Source organism: Ixodes scapularis, unplaced genomic scaffold, assembly GCF_016920785.2.
Source record: "Ixodes scapularis isolate PalLabHiFi unplaced genomic scaffold, ASM1692078v2 PGA_scaffold4__175_contigs__length_147842914, whole genome shotgun sequence".
NCBI classification, from domain to species: domain Eukaryota; kingdom Metazoa; phylum Arthropoda; class Arachnida; order Ixodida; family Ixodidae; genus Ixodes; species Ixodes scapularis.
Genome location: NW_024609879.1, coordinates 134,480,078 through 134,491,257, shown reverse-complemented (window position 1 = coordinate 134,491,257; position 11,180 = coordinate 134,480,078).

The following is an 11,180-nucleotide window of genomic DNA, read 5'->3' as shown; positions in this document are numbered from 1 at the left end:
TTACAGGATATTTAATAATACCGGTTCTACTCTTTGGTACCCCAAATTTAGCATATATCGTGGTCTAGAGAATAAAATGTTCAAGCCTGATAAACGATGTCATCTCGATAGTGCAGAAAATAGCTTGAATCATCGACCCAAAATGTTCTGGAAGCAAGTCTGGTATTCTTATCCTACTTACTCCTACTTGTCAGTCATCGCCTGATGAGATTTCAAATATTTTCGCCGACTATTTCAGCACATGTTACTCTAGCTTCCACCACTCGATCCGACTTGGCGACGATAAGATAAGCTGACTCATGACTGGTTGCATTCCGTGCGAGTAGATAATGTCAAAATTGCGCAAATATTTTCACAATTGAAACCGAATGGCGAAAATATTTTTCGTCATTCTTGTCCAGCTCGCTTGCCCCTTTGCATTTAATTGCATTATAATTGAAACCGAAGTTTTCGAGCGGTGTCGATGGTACACCGAGTTTTATTATTAAAGAACGTGGTGAATTGTTTATTTCCGTTTAAAAAAAAACATTTTTAAAATTTAGTTTTCTAAAGCGTCATTTCATCACGATCGGTCATAGCCCGGATTTTCAAGAGTAGTGACGCCGCGATTGTTACGAATTATTGACCTATTTCCTTGATTTCTGGGTTTCCTATGGTACTCGAGATTGTTGTTCATAGCCGGTTGTTATTTTATTTCCATCAAAAATTAACACATTTGTGGCATGGTTTCTTGACCTGGTCGGTCTGTCCAGACTAATTTCTTTAATTGTTTTAGATTTTGGCGCTCCGGTTGTTACATATAAAGGGAAAGTTGAATCAATCTACTTTGATATGACCAAAGCTTTTGACAAGGTCGGTCATAAATACTTTTGCATAAATTGTTTTTATATAGTTTATCTCCAGAGTTATCTAAATTGTTCGAAAGTTACCTGCCACTGCGATCAAACTCTGTTCGAGTTGCAGACAGTTATCTCCGTAGTTATTTATCAACGTGTCTGATTCCCAGGGATCAATCCGGGGCTCTTTTTTCCTTTTAATTTTTATAAATGATATAGCGTCTTGTTTCCAGAGGTGTCAGTTTTTACTTTTTTCCGACAATATAAAGTTGTTTAAAATTATTCAGTCTACTGCGGACCGTGATAACCTACAGCGTGATGTCTCTTCCATTTATCAGTGGTTTCAGCATAATATTTTATGGTTTAATCCTCGAAAAACAAAAGTGTTATCTTTGTGGCGACGCCATGTGCCTCTCTACCTTACCTATTATCTTGATACCATGACAATTCAACCTGCACATTATGTGGAAGGCCAGGCCTTGAAGATTTCATTGATAGTGTTTTGTCTTTAAGAAATCATGAATATTTTGTGGTAGGAAGTTCATCGAGAATAGAATGATGTCCCTCTTTAGTAAGAAATACAGAAAGACTCATTGGTTGTTACACCTTTTCAAAACGTTGATTAGGTCTCAATTAGAATTTGTTTCAGTAATATAGAACTCTATATTTAAAACACTGGCCGTGACAATCGAACATGTTCAGAAAAAACTGATTCGTATTGTTTACGGCAGTTGGTTCCCCAAGACCCCCACAAAACGCATACTACTATTACTACTTTGTTAGGCACTTTTAGTGTGATTATGATTTCCTACCAACATTATTTTCGCCGACTCTTTTGTTCGACAGGGGAACGATTCACGAGTTTGTATTTTTGCATAAGGTTGTTATTCGCGTCATTGACTTGCCGCCATTGCTTAGCAAACTAAATTTTCATGCTAACTTCCGTCATTCCAGACATCTCCTATGATTTGACGTTCGCTCACGATGTTGTACTTGACAGATTACTCGGATTCAGACATTAAACAACACCATCGCTCCTTCTCACTTCTGTTTCTGTACATCTGTTTCATTGTGCCATCATCTATTAAATAACCTTGTAATTTACTCTTTTTTTTTGTTTTGTTTTATTGTAGATTATGCTATGGTAATAAGTTGTTTTTCTTCTTTTTTGTGATAATAGAGTGCACCAGGAGAGGATCCCTGTAGTTGTTTTTGGGCGCTAAACACAATGGCCTAGTATTATAAAGCACGCCACTCTTTCCAATTTAACAGAGTGAATGCCGGAGAGCTAGAAAGTGGAGAGGATGACATCACAAATCAGGCGAGCAGAGAGCTTTGTTTGATGACCTTGGTGCACCACCCGTCTTGATGTGCTTGCTCTTCTAGAGGTGCAACAGGCTGTACCTCGCAGTTGCTGCAGGAGTGTGATATACTAATACGCAGCACCTAAACAAATTTCTGTTTCACTTTTACATATCGCAAAACTATCTAGTCTGACCACACTGCCATGCGAGTCAGAGGTTATTGCAGTACTACACCTCAGAGAGGCGTAATTATATTCCGAGTTGCTTTGTCTCAAGCCCAGCTTTTTCTACCACCCCCTGCCACATCGAAGTTAAGTCCTCTGAAACTTAGGTGCAAAGATTGGATGCGAATGCATGTTCTAGTATCAAAAGGCTTCTGCGAGAGCTTCAGAAGAACCACCAAATGTCCAAACCATGCGCAGTATCAAAGCTTATGTTACTACCCTTGTATGTCTGGATTTATTGACTTCACTAAAATAAGCATCTGAAACGTTCTTAAAATTTCCAGGAATTTATGAAGTTTACTGGGAGTTCTTTAAAGAGCAGTCGAAATCTCAATTAAGTGGCGGCTGTAGTATGAAATGAGAAGAAAAATAGACGTGTATCTGGGTAAAAAAAGACTAAAATCACCAACCGGCGACCAATGAACCACCAATTCAATTTGAAATCTCAATGTTGTCTTAAGGTATTTCTGGAGAAGGTGACGTAACTTCATACCATGCATATCATGTACAACAAATTTGTAAAATGTACAGCATAAAGAGACTTGCGCATTTTTTATGAAATTCCATCAACTTACCTTAGTACACAGCGTCCGTTATAGCACTCCTGTGACAACACAAAGGTTAGAAATACCCAAGTATTAATGCACAGTATTCGTGACTGGGAATCATTATAATTGCTGTTCCCCTCTATTGTGTGTAATAACCCCATTTACCTTCTGTAAAGACTTGGCGATACTTAGCCGTATTTTGCTGGTACAAAAACAACTGTCTTCACGTAAGAAAAATTCCAAATATATCTTATACTACTGTTAACATACTAACTATTGTCGTAGATTTATTTTTAGTCAAGAATGTCGTCAGAGTATAAAGCTTCTTGCACATCAACCTCGAGGTCATGAAGGCGCCGATGCAGAGTTCGGCATGTGAGCGCTCACTTACAAGATATACTAAATCCAAGACATAGATATTTGAAAGCTGATCGTGATCGAACTCTTTTTTATTATTTCCGATTTTTTATTTCTAATGAGGCGCGGCGGGGGGGGGGGGGGGTCGAGAAGGAGGTAAATTAAAGAGGTGTGGGCCAACATTTTGAGGATTATAATTTGGTGAAAGATTAGATTTTGAAAAGACCGGTTTCTCTTAACTCCACTATGTGGCGCAAGCTACCACCTGATGTGGTAGCAGTATGTGAGACAAAGAAGACGGCCCCTTTTGAAGAGCGGTACCAAGGGCTTTAGTGCTATCCGGAGCGCAAGTTCGTCTTCTTTTGAGCAGGGGTTGCGATGACTTTGGAACGCCGAGCTCTGAGTGCGTAGACCTAAATGTAGCCAGTATTGCAGTCTACCCACTATTTTTCTCATCATAGCCGATCAGAGCTCGGTATTGTGACGTCACTGCAACCCCTGACAAGAAGCAGACGAACTTGCGCTCCTGTAGTCACTGGACGCTTCAGAACATTATGTACCAAGCTCTAGCTTCCCGATTCGTCCCTTGGTGTTCTTACCGGCAGATACCGCAATCTCTTTGGCTGCGAAATATTAACAAGATTGTCGGACTCATCATGCCCTGCGTCTCTAAAATTGCCATGACTATATCTAAACATTTCATTTTCAGCGGAAGGTTTTTTGTTTTGGTTTTGGTTTTGGTTTTGGTTTAAATAGCTTTTGTCGGCGACGCCGTTTCCTTTGATTTTCTAGAGTGTTTATGTTTCGTCACCTTTGTTTATTCAAAGCTGACGACCGCTGAAATTTTGTAGGTACACTTTCCAGCCGTTTCCCTCCTTCCATAAATTTTAGCGTCTCAAGTTTTTTTTGTTTTTTTAAGGATTTTGACGTACCATACTTTAAAGCCTGTTCACATACACATGAGGGTTAAACATCCTCAGTGATTCATACAGCTCTTGCGTCGACACGTCTTATTTTGCATTTTGTCCATAACTGAACGAGCCAAAAAAAAACAGTTCTAGGTTAGGGTTTTTGTGTATCGTCGAGAAAGTGTCTTTGAAGTCCTGTGCGTGGTAGGAGGCTACGAAGCTGAACGGAGTGAGAACAATATCGCATACATCAACGCCATACTTACGCCCCTCCTCGACATTTTGCGCCATGTGCCATATTTTCTGCAATCCATTCCGTCCAGCGCGTCTCGGGTGATAATGGTCTCTGAACGCTTCTCTCCCACGCAGCACTGAATACTGCACGAATCAAGGACGAAGAACCTTTTCTGCGAAGTAAGAAAGAAAGGGCTGTGTGACTCGTGTACTGTTCGACTCGCAGTTTAAGTAACACATATTTCCTGAACCAGTGAAACGCTGCGCCTGAGACCAGGCAAGCAACTCCACACGGTTGTTTGCTATTAGGCTAAAGCTACCCTTCCGCAGCTATTTGAAGTTAGGACAGCATCCAGGGACTGATCGCAATGGATACTAGCGCTGTAAAGCAAACTCGAAGAATGCGCAAATGCACATATAAAGCTCAAACTTTCATCGAATGTGCATCTATGTCGTGGATTTTACCTTGTGAAATTTCGAGAACTAGCTTCTTTTGTCTCAAAAATGGGACAAACAAACTTACTCGCGAGCAGACAACCGAGTCTGTCGCCTGCTCGCTGCGCGTATCCGGGGATAGCACTACAAGTCACCACCATTGCTAAATCGGTTTCTTGGGAACACGCCCTCCGTTGATCCTAGCGAGTTTGTTGGTTTAATTTTCAAGAAAAGGGAGCTACGCACTGAAATTTCACGCGGTAAAATCTAGCACCGAAATGCACATTTGATGAAAGGTGTAGTTTTCTTTATATACAGGCACCGATTTTTCTGGTTTGTTTTACAGTACCAGGCCACCCTATACTTTCATAATTTTAACAAAACGTTTTGACAAGTTTTTCACCTTAAAAAAGGTAAATATTTGCTTTTCTTGTCGTGAAATATGTATGCCCGCACTTTTGAGACCAATCTGCACGCAGCAGGCTAAAACTACAGACGAGGTACAGTCTTCTTTCCTTGCATCTATTACAACACCCGCCTAGAACCAGTAAAGGATGTTGATTAAGACAGAGTGCCATATTTAGACGTAAACGCTGCTAAAAAAAACTCCTAATTCAGCGTATAATGTGTGGATAATAGCAAGATAATAAATGTAAAAAAACCTAAATAGAGTACTAGCACATTTGATGAAAATGTCTTATTAAACATTCGGGTCTTCTTGTTGTATCTTCAATTTTAACGTGTTCTAGCACTTGAAGAAAAGCAAACGTACAATGAAAGTTCACCACACTAATTTTTTCCTGTGTGTCCAATGAATACATTTTGATTGTCGAGAATAATTCACAAGGCATTAATAAATTGGAACGTGTTAAACACGGTGAGCTTGGTATTACCCTGTCAGATCGCATAAAAAATGGTATGGTTTCGCTGAACGTAAATACAATAAAATGAATATGGTACGAAATTGGAATCTTTTTGTCTATTATTATTTTATTTTTGCAAAAAACCTTTTGCGAATTTTTTAGACATAGAGCATAATACATAATCACGGTAAAATAACTCTGAAAAATACGTTTCATAATACACTCATTATTGTATCGATCGGCAACCTCGTAACAACGAATGGTATAATCTAAATGATAACACTGTGAACACATAAACACACTCATACCTCGGCAAACCTCACTCATGAGGGCCCTCACTCACCCGCACTCACCCTCATCTTCACAGGTGAGGTGAGGGTGAGTGAGTTTCTGAACCAGGAAAATTCATGAGTGTGAGGGTGAGTGAGGGCCGTGAGGGCCGTGAGGGCTGTGAGGGCGGTGAGGGCCGTGAGGGCTGTGAGGGCGGTAAGGGCGGTGAGGGGTATGAGGGCCATGGGTGCGTGAGGGGCGTGAGGGCCATGAGTGCGCGAGTGGTGTGAGGGCGGTGAGTGCGTGAGGGGTATGAGGGCCATGAGTGGCGTGAGGGCAGTGAGTGGCATGAAAGGCGTGAGGGCCGTGAGGGCCGTGAGGGCGGTGAGTACATGAGGTGGTGTGACGGCCATGAGTGCGTGAGGGCGGTGAGTGCGTGAGGCCCACTTCAGATCGAGCATCTTTCTCAGCAATTTTGGTGTTAATGGCGGGTTGTTCTCTAGCTTTCCCTACATCGACACGAATTGCTGAGATCGGGTCCGGCTCGAAATAAGCAAGCAACTCGGAGCAATTCGAATACGTTTGAAGCGGCTGCATCCAATCAGGGACACATTTTCACGTGATACCTCGTGCCGGTGATGATGACACCGAAAGACTTGGTTCTGGTTTGAAATCGATCGTTTTTTGGAAATAAACAGTTTCAGAAAGGCGCATTAGTATTCTTAACGAGGTTTAAATGCATAAAAAAGTGAAAGCTGCTTACAACTCCCTGTAACGCCGAATTAGAGCGCAACTCTTGAGGAGGAGGAGGGAAGGGCACTGGGGGGGGGGGTTAAACTAACCAGGGGGGGTCACGTGACCTTGGGGGTCACGTGACCCCAATGCCGATGATGTCATCACTGACGTCACTGATGACGTCATCAGTGACGATGACGATGCGGGTACCGATGACGTCATTAGTGACGTCACTGATGACTTCACCAGTGATGATGACGATGACGATGCGAATGTCGGTGACGTCATCAGTGATGTCGCTGATGACGTCATCAGTGATGATTACGATGACGATGCGGATGTCGGTAACGTCATCAGTGATGATGACGATGACGATGCGGATGCCGGTGACGTCATCAGTGACGATGACGATGACGATGTGGATGCCGGTGACGACATCAGTGACGTCACTGATGACGTCATCAGTGATGATGACGATGACGATGCGGATGTCGGTAACGTCATCAGTGATGATGACGATGACGATGAGGATTCCGGTGACGTCATCAGTGATGATGACGATGACGATGTGGATGCCGGTGACGTCATCAGTGATGATGACGTCATCAGTGATGATGACGATGACGATGTGGATGCCGGTGACGTCATCAGTGACGATGACGTCATTGGGGGTTACGTGACCTCAGGGGAGTCACGTGACTTCGGGGGGTCACGTGACCTCGGGGGGGTCACGTGCCCCCACGAGGTCACGTGACCCCGGTGGGGGGCTCGCGCGGTGCATTATGGGACATTTCCCATGATGCACCGGGGTCACGTGACCTCGGGGGGTCACGTGCCCCCCACGAGGTCACGTGACCCCGGTGGGGGGCTCGCGCGGTGCATTATGGGACATTACCCATGATGCACCGCGCGGTTACGCCGACGCCGACGGCGACGGCGACGCCGACGCCGCTCAAGCCGGAAACGGGCCCCTAAGAGCTGCGCTCTAAAACACGTTTATAATACCTAATTGTGTCTAAATGGTACAAGAAAAATAAAAATTTATGATGACGATGGCAAATTGCAGCAATTGGTTGCTGCTAGAATGGCTCTAGTTGCTGCGTGTGATCGCGGGCGGCCCGTGTTGCTGGTGTTGCGACGTAAAGTTTCTGGGCGAAATTGCCCCATCTGAAGCTTGCCTGAGTGGCGTGAGGGCCATGCGGGCGTGAGGGCCATGCGTGCGTGAGGGGCGTGAGGGGTGTGAGGGCCGCAAAGGCGGTGAGGAGCGTGAGGGCGGTGAGTGGCGTGAGGGCGGTGAGTGGCGTGAGGGCGGTGAGTGGCGTGAGGGCCGTGAGGGCGGTGAGGGCCGTGAGGGCGGTGAGTGGCGTGAGGGCTATGAGTGCGTGAGGGCCGTGAGGGCGGTGAGGGCCATGAGGGCCATGAGGGCGGTGAGGGCGATGAGGGCCGTGAGGGCGGTGAGGGCGGTGAGGGCGGTGAGGGCCATGAGGGCGGTGAGGGCGGTGAGTGGCGTGAGGGCGGTGAGTGGCGTGAGGGCCATGAGTGAGTGAGGGGCGTGAGGGCCGTGAGGGCGGTGAGGGGCGTGAGGGCCGTGAGGGGCGTGAGGGGCGTGAGGGGCGTGAGGGCCGTGAGGGCAGTGAGTGCGTGAGGGCCGTGAGGTTCAGTGAGGGTGAGTGAAGGGCTGAAGGTGAGTGTGACTGTGAGGGTGAGGGTAAGTGAGGGGCTGAAGGTGAGTGTAGCTGTGAGGGTGAGGGTGAGTGACGGGCTTAGGTGAGTGTGACGGTGAGGGTGAGGGTGAGTGAGGGCGACCTAAAATGCCGAGCTCTGAACACACTTCGCAAATAGAGACACAAGGTACACATATCGATGATAACGCTGAACAGCTTTTGAAAAATTGTGGAGCAAAGCTACACCTCTAACTAATCGGTCAAATGTAGTAAGATTACAAGATTAGCTGGTTTGTTGAAACGTGTTGAAATATACCACAACAGCACATGACCTAAACTTAATGTTTTGAATTTCGCATGGAAAATGATCGGTAGGTTCTTGTACCTGGTCACTTTGTGTGCGTCATTAAATTTCTTTTTGGTAATTAAGAAAATGACATTTGGTGCGCCTAGAAATCTCAACTACCCACCTATACTTCATGTATGGATAGGAAAAAAAAATATGTCGAGCTGGACGACAGCTACTTTAGTTTTGACAGAATACATGTTACTTACAGTGCAGGACCTTGCCTTGTAAACTTTAGGCAATATCCTATTGCATAACTTTAAGGGCGACAGTTTCAGGCCCGGGAACTTCTTTTTGTGGTTTTTCTTGTAGGTTTCTTTGCTCCCCCACTTCACTAAGCACTCATTCGTGATGTTCCTAAGAGATTCATTTGTTGGTATTATTTTAAGGTTCTCCAAATGCAATATGATTGAGAATGCGGCAGTGTACAAATATCACTTTCGACTCTCTGTAGTAAGTGTTAAAACATAATTACCACAAACAAGTCTACACTTTAGACCTTCTTTGTCTTTTACTTATGTTTAAAAAGTTGGAATTTCTGACATAGGACCACTGAATTTTTGTGTGATCTAAGAATAAGGCAAGCAAACGTTTCACCATGACCGCTTGATCGGAGCCGCCTGCTACGGCCTGTTGAATTATAGACAAATGTGTTCGTAGCTGGGGAGGGTCACTCATCTGGACCGAGAGTCACATACCAGCGACTATGTCAATAACACGCATCTCGGGCGGTTTTCGCTCACCCGCGCAGTATTGTAGACGGGATTTTTTTTTTTTACTAAACTTTATAAACTATGAATCAGTCCTTCCTAAACTATGGTTACATCTTTGTTTTATTCTAAAACTGATACTTACTGGCGGATGTTTTGTTTCGCGATATATTTCACACAAATATGTAATCATACACAAATCATAATCATCTCTACTAACAATACAAGCGAGATTATTGTCTTGAGTTTGAATTTTTATTAGGGATGGGAAATTAATCGATTAACCTACCGATTAACCGATTAATGCTTTAATCGCGATTAATTTTTATAACCGGTGAATTTGTAAAATTTGGGCGCATCAAAAAACGTAAAAATTATATGCTTTCACTCTGAAGTCATAGACGAGTACACCTATGCGAGGAGCGAACTTTAGGTAAACTTATGACCTGAAGTAAACTGTAATAGCCTCGTCCCACTACAGCGGAAGACACCGATTTTTGTACGGCAATACCGCAAAGTTCCGTGTCGCTGTTGCTGTCCCAATGTAACGACGAACAACCCCGACAAACGCCGACAAGCGCCGACAAACGATCGATGACGGACAAGTTCTTGTTTGTCTTGAAGCTGAGCAGTCCTACTGAGGAACATCTCTCGCAGACGGACTTATCCTTCTCGCCCGCTTGTTCCCCCTCTGTTGCCTCTCTCTCCACTCTTTCACCCTTCCTCCCGTTTCTTCCGTAGCTCGCTCTGCCGCTCGACCTTCAGAGAAGGGCTTGGCGGCCACTGATCGTTCCCGCAGTTCCCGTCCCTCGATTACATGACGTTCCGGCAAGTCATTCCGGCAGGCGAGAGACTTATCCCGTTCTGTGATAATCGGGATACCGTATGTTCCCCGAAAAAAAAACGCCTGCCTTCGATCATTTGGATATAAAATCCTCAAACTCGGCGTGAAATTCCGTGGCGCTCATCTCGAATGCCTCGAACGACCGAAATAATAAATGATTAGAGAATTTTACTTGGGAAAAGTTTGTTGTCGATTGCCACGACGGTTTGCGGAAAGTCGCCAATGGCAAATGAAGACTAGCGGAAGCTTAATTAAGAAATAAATTAATAGTTTCCACTTTCACCGTGTTTTTCTGCGTGTTCGTTGCCCAAAGAGCGAAACACAAAAACCGCGTCGCCGAACATTGTTTTTTTATGTATTTTAAAGTGGTTCTGTTGACAACTTCAGTCCCACTAGGAAACAAGTATCATTGTCCCCGTGTCCTGCGTCGTGTCCTCCAGGTGAGACGGCGGACTCCGACAACAGGCTGTCTTCCGCTGTCGTTTGTTGCTGTCCGTAGCTCCAGTGGGACGCGGCTATAAGGGCGAGATATGCAACTCCAGGGGGGCTATGTTCGACAATTTTCATTTCTCCCAAAAAGAAACGGAAGTGACGGAAGGGACGATATCGCATCTGATTGGCTAGAGGCTCAAATGAAGAAAGAGAGAACTTTCGTCATTGGAGCCTCTAGCCAATCAGACGCGATATCATCCCTTATGTCACTTCTGTTTCTTTTGAGGAGAAACGAAACATTTGTCGAACATAGCCCCCCAGAGAACTGCAAAGGGTTGCACGTGTCCCAGAAACTTCAACGCCTTGCAAATGCCCGTTTAGAGCAGCAAAGACTGTTGGGAACAATCAAAGGAGGCCGTTCTTGCCAGAGAATGTTAACGAGCCTCTTGGCCTCGTTCAGCTGAAGTAAT